Source organism: Salvia hispanica, chromosome 4 (assembly GCF_023119035.1).
Source record: "Salvia hispanica cultivar TCC Black 2014 chromosome 4, UniMelb_Shisp_WGS_1.0, whole genome shotgun sequence".
Taxonomy (NCBI): Eukaryota; Viridiplantae; Streptophyta; class Magnoliopsida; order Lamiales; family Lamiaceae; genus Salvia; species Salvia hispanica.
In genome coordinates, this window is record NC_062968.1 from 45,056,362 (window position 1) to 45,067,538 (window position 11,177).

Sequence of the window (11,177 nt, forward strand, 5' to 3'; positions counted from 1 at the left end):
TAGATAGTCAAGTTCAATAAGCACAATGATATTACAAAGTAGAAGCAATCTGGAGAACGAGCCACTCATGGTGGTTAAAGACGAAATAAATATTAGAAATACCATCATGGACAAGTTCTTAGGAAGATGGAAGTTTCGATATTTCTTCAAACTCCATAGGTACCATTCAAGCCCTATGCTTTCTTTTAAATTTGAGTTTAGCTTTTATTTATACTTGGGAGGATGATGTTTAGGCTTTAAACTGATTCATGCCTTTTTCGAAAAATTTACGCTAGACGACCAACGGTCCGTTGGGCTCTTATGGACTCCAACGACTTTTTCAGCGGTCCACTAGGTTCGCATAACGCAAATCCAACGGTCCGCATGGTGTTTCATGTATTGAGGTGGCTTTTTGGGCAGTCCGCTGTTTCCGCATGGTGCGAATCTAGTGGTCCGCTGGGTATCTTATGCTTGGATAGTGCAGTTTCAGCAAGCCTAATGGTCCGCGTCATTTTTTCTCTTATGTCTCGAGCCACGACCTACAAGGAAGGCTAAATTGACGCTTCCATGAGCTTTCCATATTGTCTCAAAATATGTAGTAAAAAGTAAGGCAAATTTGATTCACATCGTAGTTATTATTATACGCTGGATATATATCAAGTATAATTATTCTTAAATGCATAACTAAAACACCTATAAGACTGATTTAGTTCACTATAATTTTATAGTGAAAGATTTACTCCGTGAAAAATTTAATTCATTATAATGACATTTTAGTTCACTTCGTGTTTTCAAATTCGTGTTGTGAACTAAAACACCTTTATGCTGAACTAAATCGCTCTGGTAGTGAACTAAATTCGCTTTCTCTAGTTATTCATTTAACTAATAGTGGTTGCTCTATATCACTACTCTGGATATATATCCTCTTTAACATACATACATTCAAACATGTAATTATCAAGAGTTGGTGACTGGTGTGTGTAAATAAACCATGGCCATATTTTTATGGAGATTATGGAAAATTAGAAATTTGGATAAAGACATAAAGTTGGGAGTTGCAGCTGGGGTCGACACGAGTTTGAATTGTTGCTAAAATGAATAAGGCCATATAATTTTGCTGCACATAGTGTTTTAATATGTCCTTTACAAATATAAAGTGTAGTGCAAGAGGCAGACATTTGGCCTACATTTTTTCCAATTTTGAAACCATTGTTTCACGAGTAGTCTCTTGTCCAAAATTCTTTCATTTCAACTGACAAAACCATCATCCTTTATCTCGACAATCATCAATATAATTCTTTTTCTTACCTTTGTCCATAAAAGAGGTTGAGATATTAACATCCTAATTAATTGACACTAAGATCAACATTGTACCTATGACATAAGTCTTGACTATTTTACAACACTAAATGGAAATCCTTGCCTCTAATTAATTATTAATTGGTGTATAAAATTCAAATATTGAATAGTCGTTTGTTGGGAAGTTGGGGTCATGTGATGAGAAGGTTGATAGATGTTAGTATTATACAATAAAAGAGAGCTTTATTTCAACACAAAGGGTAGTGTTAAAAGGACTTCTTTTTTTCCTTAAGTTCTCACCATGTGTAACATGATTCCCTTACCTTTGGGACACTCAAAGTAGAGATCATTAATATTATTTTTATTTTCTACTTTGCCTTGGATTCTAAATAAAGTCCTCTATACCATGTGGTTTCAACTATTTTATATGCCAAATCTGTGACCATTTCAGTACTTTATCATAAGGTAATTCAAGAACTATACCAATGTAACTCATATATTTTATTTAATTTAGATTTTGAAGATTTTACGTATTAATACTTACTTAACTAACATAAATAATCTCGCTATACAAATGGTTCAATCTAAAACATTTTAAGGACTCGTTTGATAAAAAAGATGGGATATGAGAAGATATGTAAAATAAGATAAGAAATACGGGCTTCATGTCAAGATATGCAAAGATATGATATTTTTTCGTTGTTGTTTGATTGAAAAGAAATTATCTAAATTTGTATAGTATATTATATAACATGGCTTAACTTGACAAATTGGTGGGTTACATAAACATGGTTAAAGTTATAATTATGGTAAGGTTGGGTAGGGCCCTTGTCTTATACTGGGTTTTGAGTTAAGTTTAACAATGATATCAAACAATTAGAAATGTCTATATATAATTCTCTATCTTGGTATTACTAATTTATCAAACACGCCCTAAGGGGAAAAGAATTGAACATATAAGAGCAATTTAATTTTTCTGCAGGCACACTATAATTAGCTTCAACCTGATTTTAAAGAAAAATTAAATATCTTCATTTTCATTTACTTCCAGACAGCTGTGTATATACATAATCATTTTCATTCATTGTTTTCTTTTCATCTCTATATAGAGAGCCAGGTTAAAACCAGATAGTAATAATTATATATCCCTTCACTTTTCTTTATTGTAGTGTTTTATAATATTTAGTTTTGCAGAAATTGGAGAAGCATGCCAACTATATGTGCAATCATTCTATGCACTACTAAATCCAATATAGTTAAGAATATTTTTGATATATACTAAAGAGATTGATAAAGGAACAAAGCCAAGAAACCTTAATGTCTTCCTCAGAAATCTGACTTTAATTTAATTTTAATTAACTGAGTTATTAACAAGAAGAAAGAAAATGTTCTTATCTCTAACGAATAACACAAACAAATAGTGCTTACACAAATTAGAACCAACAGTTTGTAAGAGAGTGATTTCTCTCACAAAATTGTTGGATCTTCCACACTTATACTTCTCCTGGTTAACAATTTCATTCATTTTTAAAATTTAAATTAAATCAACTGTTTTTCACAGAGGGAGATAATATACTTACTTGGCATATATTGGTGGGCTTGTTTACATAAATCAAGCGACGTCGTTATGATGCATGATCTTGACCGTTAGGAGCTACCAAAGGATGAATCCAAAGAGATAGCATGATCCAAAATGTATGAATTCCAATTAAATATATAAAGAAAATGGTAGTGAAGAAAAGGAATAGAGAAATAGAGTTGGGATCAATGCGATCCCTTTGGACGCCTCCTTTAGTGGCTGTAAATGCCGCGGCGGGCGGCGGCGGCGGCGGCGGTGGTGGTGGAGGGAGGTTACATCTCATCTCCAAAGTGTGTGTATTTGTGTGTGTGGGAAAAGACAGAAGAAAGTGGCTCAAGACTACGTCAATATAAAAGACACTGCTCCAACGAAATTAGGAACGACTAATCTTTCCTGTTCAAAACTGTATTTATTTTACACTATTCTTTATTCTCACTTTTATAACAAATTTTATGTGGAAATCAGAGACAAAAACAGCATCGTAGATTTACCATGTTTATTTACAATAAAAGAAATGATTATTAATTTAATAAAATATGTTATGCAAGTTAGAAATGTTGTAACATACTCCCTCCGTCCCATTCAAGATGACCACAGTTCATTTTTTGTTTGAGTCACTTTCCGATTTTGGAAATAACCTCATCTCTCATCTCTCCTCATTAAAATATTCAACAACCTTTTTCCTTTCTACTTTATTCCATCTAACAACACTTCCTAAAATGCCATGCCACTCAAGAATGTGGTCATCTTGAGTGGGACGGAGGAATAATAAAAATGATAAAACTAGTCAAACTAGGTGTGATCCATCATAAAAAAAGATTAGTTTAATTAAAACACAAGAAATTGAGATCGAAGAAAATATTATAAAATCTTACATGTGTAAAATAGTTGAGAATAAATATTACACTTTAATCTCTTTATAGTTTTATTTGATAAAAATTGTGAATAATTCTTTGGATTATAGCCCATGCTTTAGATTCGCACCATGTCTATACAAATATTACATCAAATTAATAAAATGTTGGTACATATATGGATAAACAATTTTTCCCAATAAAGAATATTATGCTGCGAATGTTTAGTTTTTACTAACATAATATACTCGAATTGAATGGCATCAAATTGTGTTACTTTGATCTGTCGACTGTTGAGAATTGAGATGGTGACGACTAAATTTAAAGTTATTCATGATTGAAGGTACTGATGTATCGTATATATAGTACTCCCTCCGTCTCGCTTAAGATGACACGTTTTCCTTTTTAGTTTGTCCCAATTAAGATGACACATTTCCTTTTTTGGTAACTTTCTCTCTCCAATTAATACACTCAACCACTTTTTCTCACTCCTATTAAAATATCCATCTATCTTCATCTTTCTATTTTAATACCTACACTCACCTTCTCTCTCTCCAATTAAACACTTTAACCAATAACTCCTAAATTCCCGTGCGGCTAAGCAATGTGTCATCTTAGCCGGGACGGAGGGAGTATTATTTAATTATTATACTAATATAGTTATAGGAAGCTGTTTTTCACAAACTTACAATTTTGATATGTGAAATCATGGTTACCCATAAAATATCCTGTTCAAACAAAAGAAAAAATATACTACTCCACAATTAATTAACATGGGTCAGCATTTCCTTGTTAGAAATCCCCAAATTAAACAAGTTGGGTGGAAATATTATTATCATAAATTATGAATGTAAATGATTGTTCTTACACAAACTAATTTTCTTTAATGATGGTAATGGTCCCATCCACGTTTATGTTCCTCTCCCAAAATTGAAAGCCACACCAAACTTTTCTTTTTTCATTTTTTATAAAACGGAGATATAGTCTTTTTCAATGGGTATGGGCTGTAGGTGTCAATTAAATTATATACGATTAAATTTGTAGTTTTGTTAATGATGTTATTATCATAGATTGAACTCAATTGGATACAATTGAGAGATCTCGAAAGATATGACCTAGGGTTTATATTAATCCCCCTTTTTGTGGTCAAAGATTCATAAAATTATGTGGCTATATCTTGTTTCCATGTGATGATTTGGCCGGCGTTATTTGCTTCCGTTTATGTACTAAAAATATATTCTATTTTTTTAAAGTCCAACATAATTTCAACTCAAGGGGAAAAAAGTCCAACATAATTTATTAAGAGATTCTTTTGGTCGATTTATTTTTAAAAATATTTTTCTTTCTCGTAGGATTTACTTTTTTATAGAGTAGTGCTAATGTTTAATCCATACACAGATAGGATTAGTATTTTGTAATTCTCTTAGCACTAATACCAATTCAGAGAATTATTAATTATTTAGAGTTAATTTTCCACAAAATCACAAATATTTAAACAAATTCTTCATCTCACATTTTTCAAAATTTGAATGTTAAATTACAGAGTTTTAATAACTCTCAATTTTCTAATTTGATCAAATGTGCTTTTTTTAAATAATTTTTGTTTGTTAGTTTCTTGATTTCAAAATGATTGTGTTTAGTCGTCGTATATGCCATTACATTAATAAAGTTTATGGCACTATTCATTGACATCGTCAAAAATTACAAGTGTATTCTATTGATTCAGCATCTTATTTGCCAAAAAAGATTATTACGGAACAATTGAGAAATTCAAAACTTCACATTTTTTCATTCAAATTTTGATTGATAAATAAATTAAAATTTGATAAAAAGTTAGATAACATTTGGCGAAATATAGGAATGCTTGATTTGTTGGTTTGTTTCACCGTTTCGTTACGCTTTTTCATTTTCTTTATTTTGTTGTACCCATTCTCTTGTTATTTATTTACGGAATTATTTAGTTTTTCCTAAAAATTTCTAAACACTTTCGTAAAATTTAATAGGTTCGATTGTTCAAATTCAAACACATCCTTTTAATAATTGTTCAGTTTAACTTTAGGCGAAAAATCTGAATAGACTAGATCGGATTGAAGACTTAAATTTAAAATTTCATATATTAACATAAAAAAAATATTTTGTTTTCATTTATATTAAAAAAAAAAGAGACTACGCTAGGTCCCACGGGGCTGGGACAAATAAAATATTAATTTTATATATCCTCTGTCACATAGTAGGTCATTAAGGGATGACATGAGTTTTAATGCGAAGTTAGTAAAGTAAGAGAGTAAAAGAGAAAAGTAACATAATGAATGGTGGGTACATAAATGATAAAGTAACAGAAAATAACAAAACGTTATCGTAAGAGCATCTCCAACAAAGAAAGGTAATGAAAAGGGGTATATTATCTATTTACCTTCTCAAAAAGTGATATATACCCTTTCAAAAAGTTAGACATTCTAAAGGGAAAAGATATGTAGAAAGGTAGATGATTTTTTTAAAATAAAATAATACTATAAAATGCATTAAAAAATATAAAGTGTGATACCTTCTCAAATACCTTCTCCCTTGGAGAATGATTTTTCATGAAAAGAAGGCAAATATGATAGTTATAAGATTTTACCTCTCCTTTTGGAGAATGTTTTTTCATGCAAATATGGCAGTTATCCAACTTTACCTCTTCCCTTGGAGATGCTCTAAATGGATATGACCTATTTCTATGAGACCGACGAAAAAGGAAATTGAGTCGATTTCAATGAGATGGAGGGAGTAAGAGCATCTCCAACCAGGAATGGTAAATAAAAGAGGTATATCATCCATATACCTTCTCAAAAAGTAAAATATACCCTTCCTAAAAGAAACATACTCCAAAAGAAAAAGGTATATAGAAAGGTAAATGATTTTTTAAACATAAAATAATAGTACAAAATGCATTAAAAAAACATAAAGTGTGATACCTTTTTAAATACCTTCACCCTTGGAGAATGATTTTTCATGAAAAGAAGGCAAATATGGTAGTTATAAAATTTTACCTCTCCACTGATGGAGAGGTAAAGATACCTCTTCAAAATGGGAAAAGGTATAATACTTTCTCAAATACCTCTTCCCTTGGAGAATGATTTTTTATGAAAAAAAATTAAATATGGTAGTTATATAACTTTACCTCTCCTCTTGGAGATGTGAGATGCTCTAATAAAATGTGAGTGGAATGTGAGATTACCTACCATTTATAGTAAAAATGGACCGAGACTTTTAATCGTGGATGGACTAAAATGATGAACCTGAAGTTTTAATAGCAGAAGAAGGGAGTCCTATATTTCTTCATACTTGACCAGTTTTTACTATGGCTAGGTATACAGTTCTCGGTAATTCGGTTAACCGAAAATGGTCCCAAAAAAGTCGGTTATCGTTTAACCAAATAACCGATCTAGTCAGAGTCGATTCGGTCCCAGTCCATGTTAGAGGACGAGATTTAGAGGTCACCACGGTTTAAGAACCGCCGGTTCCGAACCTGAACCGGCCCGCCATAGCTTCTGGCGGTTCCGGTTCTTGAACCGGACAACCCGGTTCAACGCACGGTTTAAGACCGGTGGTTGCCAGCCGGTTTCGGGCGGTTCCAGGGCCGGTTCCGGTTTTGGACTGCCGGTTCACTATTTCAATTTTTTTAAAAAAATTTATTCATTTATAGTACTAATTACAAATTACACCTTGTAGTCTTGTACTATTGAATAAATAAAACGAGAATGACGATTGTCAAATGGAGTAGAAGTGGACATTGGACAATTGGAATTTGATTGATACAAATTTGAACAATATGTCGATATTACAAATACAAATGTTGAAAATTGAAATGTATAAGTACAAGTTACTCCCTCCGTCCAACAATAGCAGTCCCATTTCTAATGGGCACGAGTTTTAATACGAGTTGGAGTGTGTAATAAATGGGGTGTGATAGTGGAATTTGGGACCCACGTCAATTGTGTTCAATTTTTTCTTTCATCTTAATTGTAAAACAACAAAGCTGCCAACCTCTTTTTTTTATGTTGCTTAAACGTATTTTAATGTCATTAATTACAATGACATTTTTAATATTCCTATTTTTAAAATGTTCAATCACATAAATAAAAAACTGAAAAGAAAAAGATTGCTCAAAATGTAAAAACTGCTAATTCAACAAGATTAGTTCAAAATACATGGAGGGAAATGGAAATTTCTACTCTCCCTTAACATAATTTTTGGAGGAGAATTCGAACTAAAAAAATGAAAGTTTCAAAGTGCTATAAATACATCAACTTTATACATTCAAGAGACCTTCTATCAACTCCAAAACTCAAAATCTCAAAAAAAAAACATCCCAAACAGCTGCAGTTATAAATCCCTCAGAAAAATTTCATCATAGGGATACAGAATGGGCAGAGGACAACTCTATACTTGAGCAGCAACATTAAGAACAATGTGTTGCAGTTCTTACTCAAGCACTGTAATGGAGGCAACAGATACATTTAACATCAGTATGGCAGAGCCACAAGCCTCCAAACCTGAAAAAGGGTGGCTAATACACATGATAAGCACCACAAACAATTTCCAACACCACATCAAACAGCCAACAACATCAACCATGGCCAGATTTCACAACACATCACCATGAAGGCCCTCAGAAAACTTTCATCATTTGGCAGCAACACAAGCCTCCCAACCTGAATAGGGGTGGCTAATAAACATAGGACAAGCATCAAACACAATAATATCAACACAAGCCTCCAAACCAACATCAATATCAACAATACAACATCAGAGTAGCCCTCAGATAATAATATCAACATATGACAGGACAAATTCAGCAAGAAATTCCATTTAATCTGACAAAGAACAAAAAATTCATCATAGGGCAGTGCATTAAGCCTCCTAACCCAAAATGGGGGTGGCTAAATCACAACACAAGCACCACAACACATTAGCAGGAACAAATAAGCCAACCAGTAAAAAATGCCACAAATAAAATCAGCCAAAGAACACCAATTTCATCATAGGGCAGTAGAACACTGATAGGTCGTATTCTAAGCCTTGGTTACTGGTCAGTATGTCGTGAAATGCATGTATTATCTGCAAAACAGTTGCTCAAGTGTGCGGGATTAAAGGATCCAAGTCGGTAGGAGACGATTCAGGTGACACAAGTGAAAAGGGCGCTAGAAGGGTGCAATACTGACCGGGATGCATGCCAGAGAAAAGGCTCGAGATGGAGAAGAAGGATAGGCTGGGATGATCATTAACAAGGGCAGGAAAAGTCAAAACGTGAAGGAAGTCTACCCTAAAAGCAAGGGCAAGCCTCCCTATAAAAGAAGCCACTTGGAGAGAGAGAAGGAGTTGACCTTTAGAGTTGGTTCCTTAGAGTTCGGTTAGGAGCTCTAAGTTCCCGGTTCAAAAACACACTTAGCAGAATTCTCTCTAGAAGATCAGTCCTTCAGCATTGTCCAACCTCTCGTTCATCGCCACAACTATGGTCACTTGAAGTTCAAGAGTCTGCCGGAGAAGTCATCGATCCACCGTTCCAGCCAGTTGCCGTAGTAGTATAGCAGTATCATCGCCCGGAGTGGCAAAGCAATCGTTATTTTGCTTTCTAGTTTAATCTTTACTTGTTTTCGTCGTTGGTTTTGTTGCAAACACTCATCGTTGTTGCCTTTTGAAGTACTTTGTGAAGTTCCAACGTTTAAATTATGAAGTTTCTTCGTATGTCGCTTTGGTTCGAGTTTGCTTCATTCTGCCTAGGAAAGTTAGATCTAGTTGTTGCTTTTAATTTCTGAGTGTTTTCTTATCTGGAGTTGTCGATCTGAAGTTGTAGTTATGCTTTAGTCTAATCTTCGTACTTGAGTCTTCGTTTTGCATTATAATCACCGCCTTGCATGTTAGTCAGTAGAAGTAAAATTGCAGTTTCACCGTTTATTTTAAGTTTGAGCATTTTAATCAATGGATCTTGAGTTTGAGGTTATGAATCTGAGCTTAGTTATGGTGTTTGTGTTCATCTGATTTTTGTTAATGCTTGGTGAAGAAGAAAACGTCAAAATCAACTTTAGTTTGGACCACTTTACTTTTAAGTTACTTTTGCTTTTGTTCCCTACTTTTCAGTTGTACTGTCCAGACCTGTCAGAGAGCCACCCAGCCACCAGATATGCCTTGTAGTCTAAATTTCCTCTTTTAGTAATTGTCTACTTTTCATATGCCTCTGAGACACCTTGTCCCCTATTTCCACGAACACCACCACATGCCTGTTATTTTCACACCCACTAGTCAGTAGAGTACCACCTTTATTTCTTGCCTAGGTAAAATCTCAACCCAAGCGTGGTAGCTAACCAAAAACATTGTCCAATACTTTTTATCTACTACACTTTTAATTTATTTATTTTTTTTCATTTTGGTTTCTCTTCTGTAACCGGAACCGAACCGTGTATATCGGTTAGGAATCGAACCGAACCAAACCGAATCCATTTTAGTTCCGGTTCTTCGTTTTCGGAAACTTGGAGCGACAGTTAATTGATAGGTCCGTCGAACCAAACCAATTTCCCAGCTCTAGTTTTTATGGTTATATATAATTCTCATGAAAATTAATAATCCGTTTTATTGCAATAATAAATCGGGATATAATATCTAGGGTTGCTATTAATATTCATTCAAAGGTGCCCAATAGAAGTAGCCATCTGCCAGTCTGCCATTTTGATGTAATTAATTTCTATTATTAAACTAAAGGGTGGCCCAACATTCCAATAGACACAGACATATGCAAAACTCGAAAACCCACTTATATTAAAGAAAAATGAAAAGAATTACACTCAATAACATAAAGATAGTTTCGGGTCATTTAAGACTGTTGGATATTTGTGTGGACTTTTTATTTGGGCTGTAATTTTATTTAAGCCCAGATGAAATTATTTGGGCTGAGCTCAATTACTTACCTCCTTGCACCAGATGTTGCCATGTGTCCTCCTCACCTGGATCCTGCTCCTGCACCGTTGGATGTAGGGTTCCCTTGTTAAGTGAGAGGGAACCGCTTGGGCTTTCTCACTGTTCATTTTCTATTCTCTCTCTCTCTCTCGCTATGTTGCTCTTCCTTTACCCTTCTTCTTTGATGAGTTCTCCGGTTGTTTGGTATGGTTCTTCTCGGTTTCTTTGAGAGATTAACCTTCTGTGAGTGTTGTGAAAGAAATCCCATCGATTGCTTGTGTTCTGGAGAAAACTAGGGTTTGGTGGAGATTGAGTGTTCATCTTCGAGGTGTGTTCGGTGGGACTTGATCTGGTGTAAGGGGATTGACTTTCTGGTTGAATAGATCTGTGTGGTTTTTGGCGGGTTCTGAGCCAAAGTTTTTCAATCTATTTTGTGTTCTTTGTTTTTTATTAGTAATATTGTTTAGATCCGAGAGGATCCTTCTTGTTATTACTAACTTGTGTATTAAGTATGCAAATTAAGGAGCTTACAA

The 11,177-nt window shown here is 33.8% G+C and overlaps 1 long non-coding RNA gene across 1 annotated transcript; it reads right to left on the bottom strand.

The window, feature by feature from the left end:
* LOC125185604 lies at nucleotides 1-3,154 on the bottom strand. The gene is made up of 2 exons (XR_007170194.1): nucleotides 2,859-3,154; nucleotides 1-530 (listed from the first exon to the last, which is right to left on the bottom strand). It is a non-coding gene; the product is annotated as an uncharacterized LOC125185604 (long non-coding RNA).
* Between the last annotated feature and the right edge of the window lie 8,023 nt (nucleotides 3,155-11,177).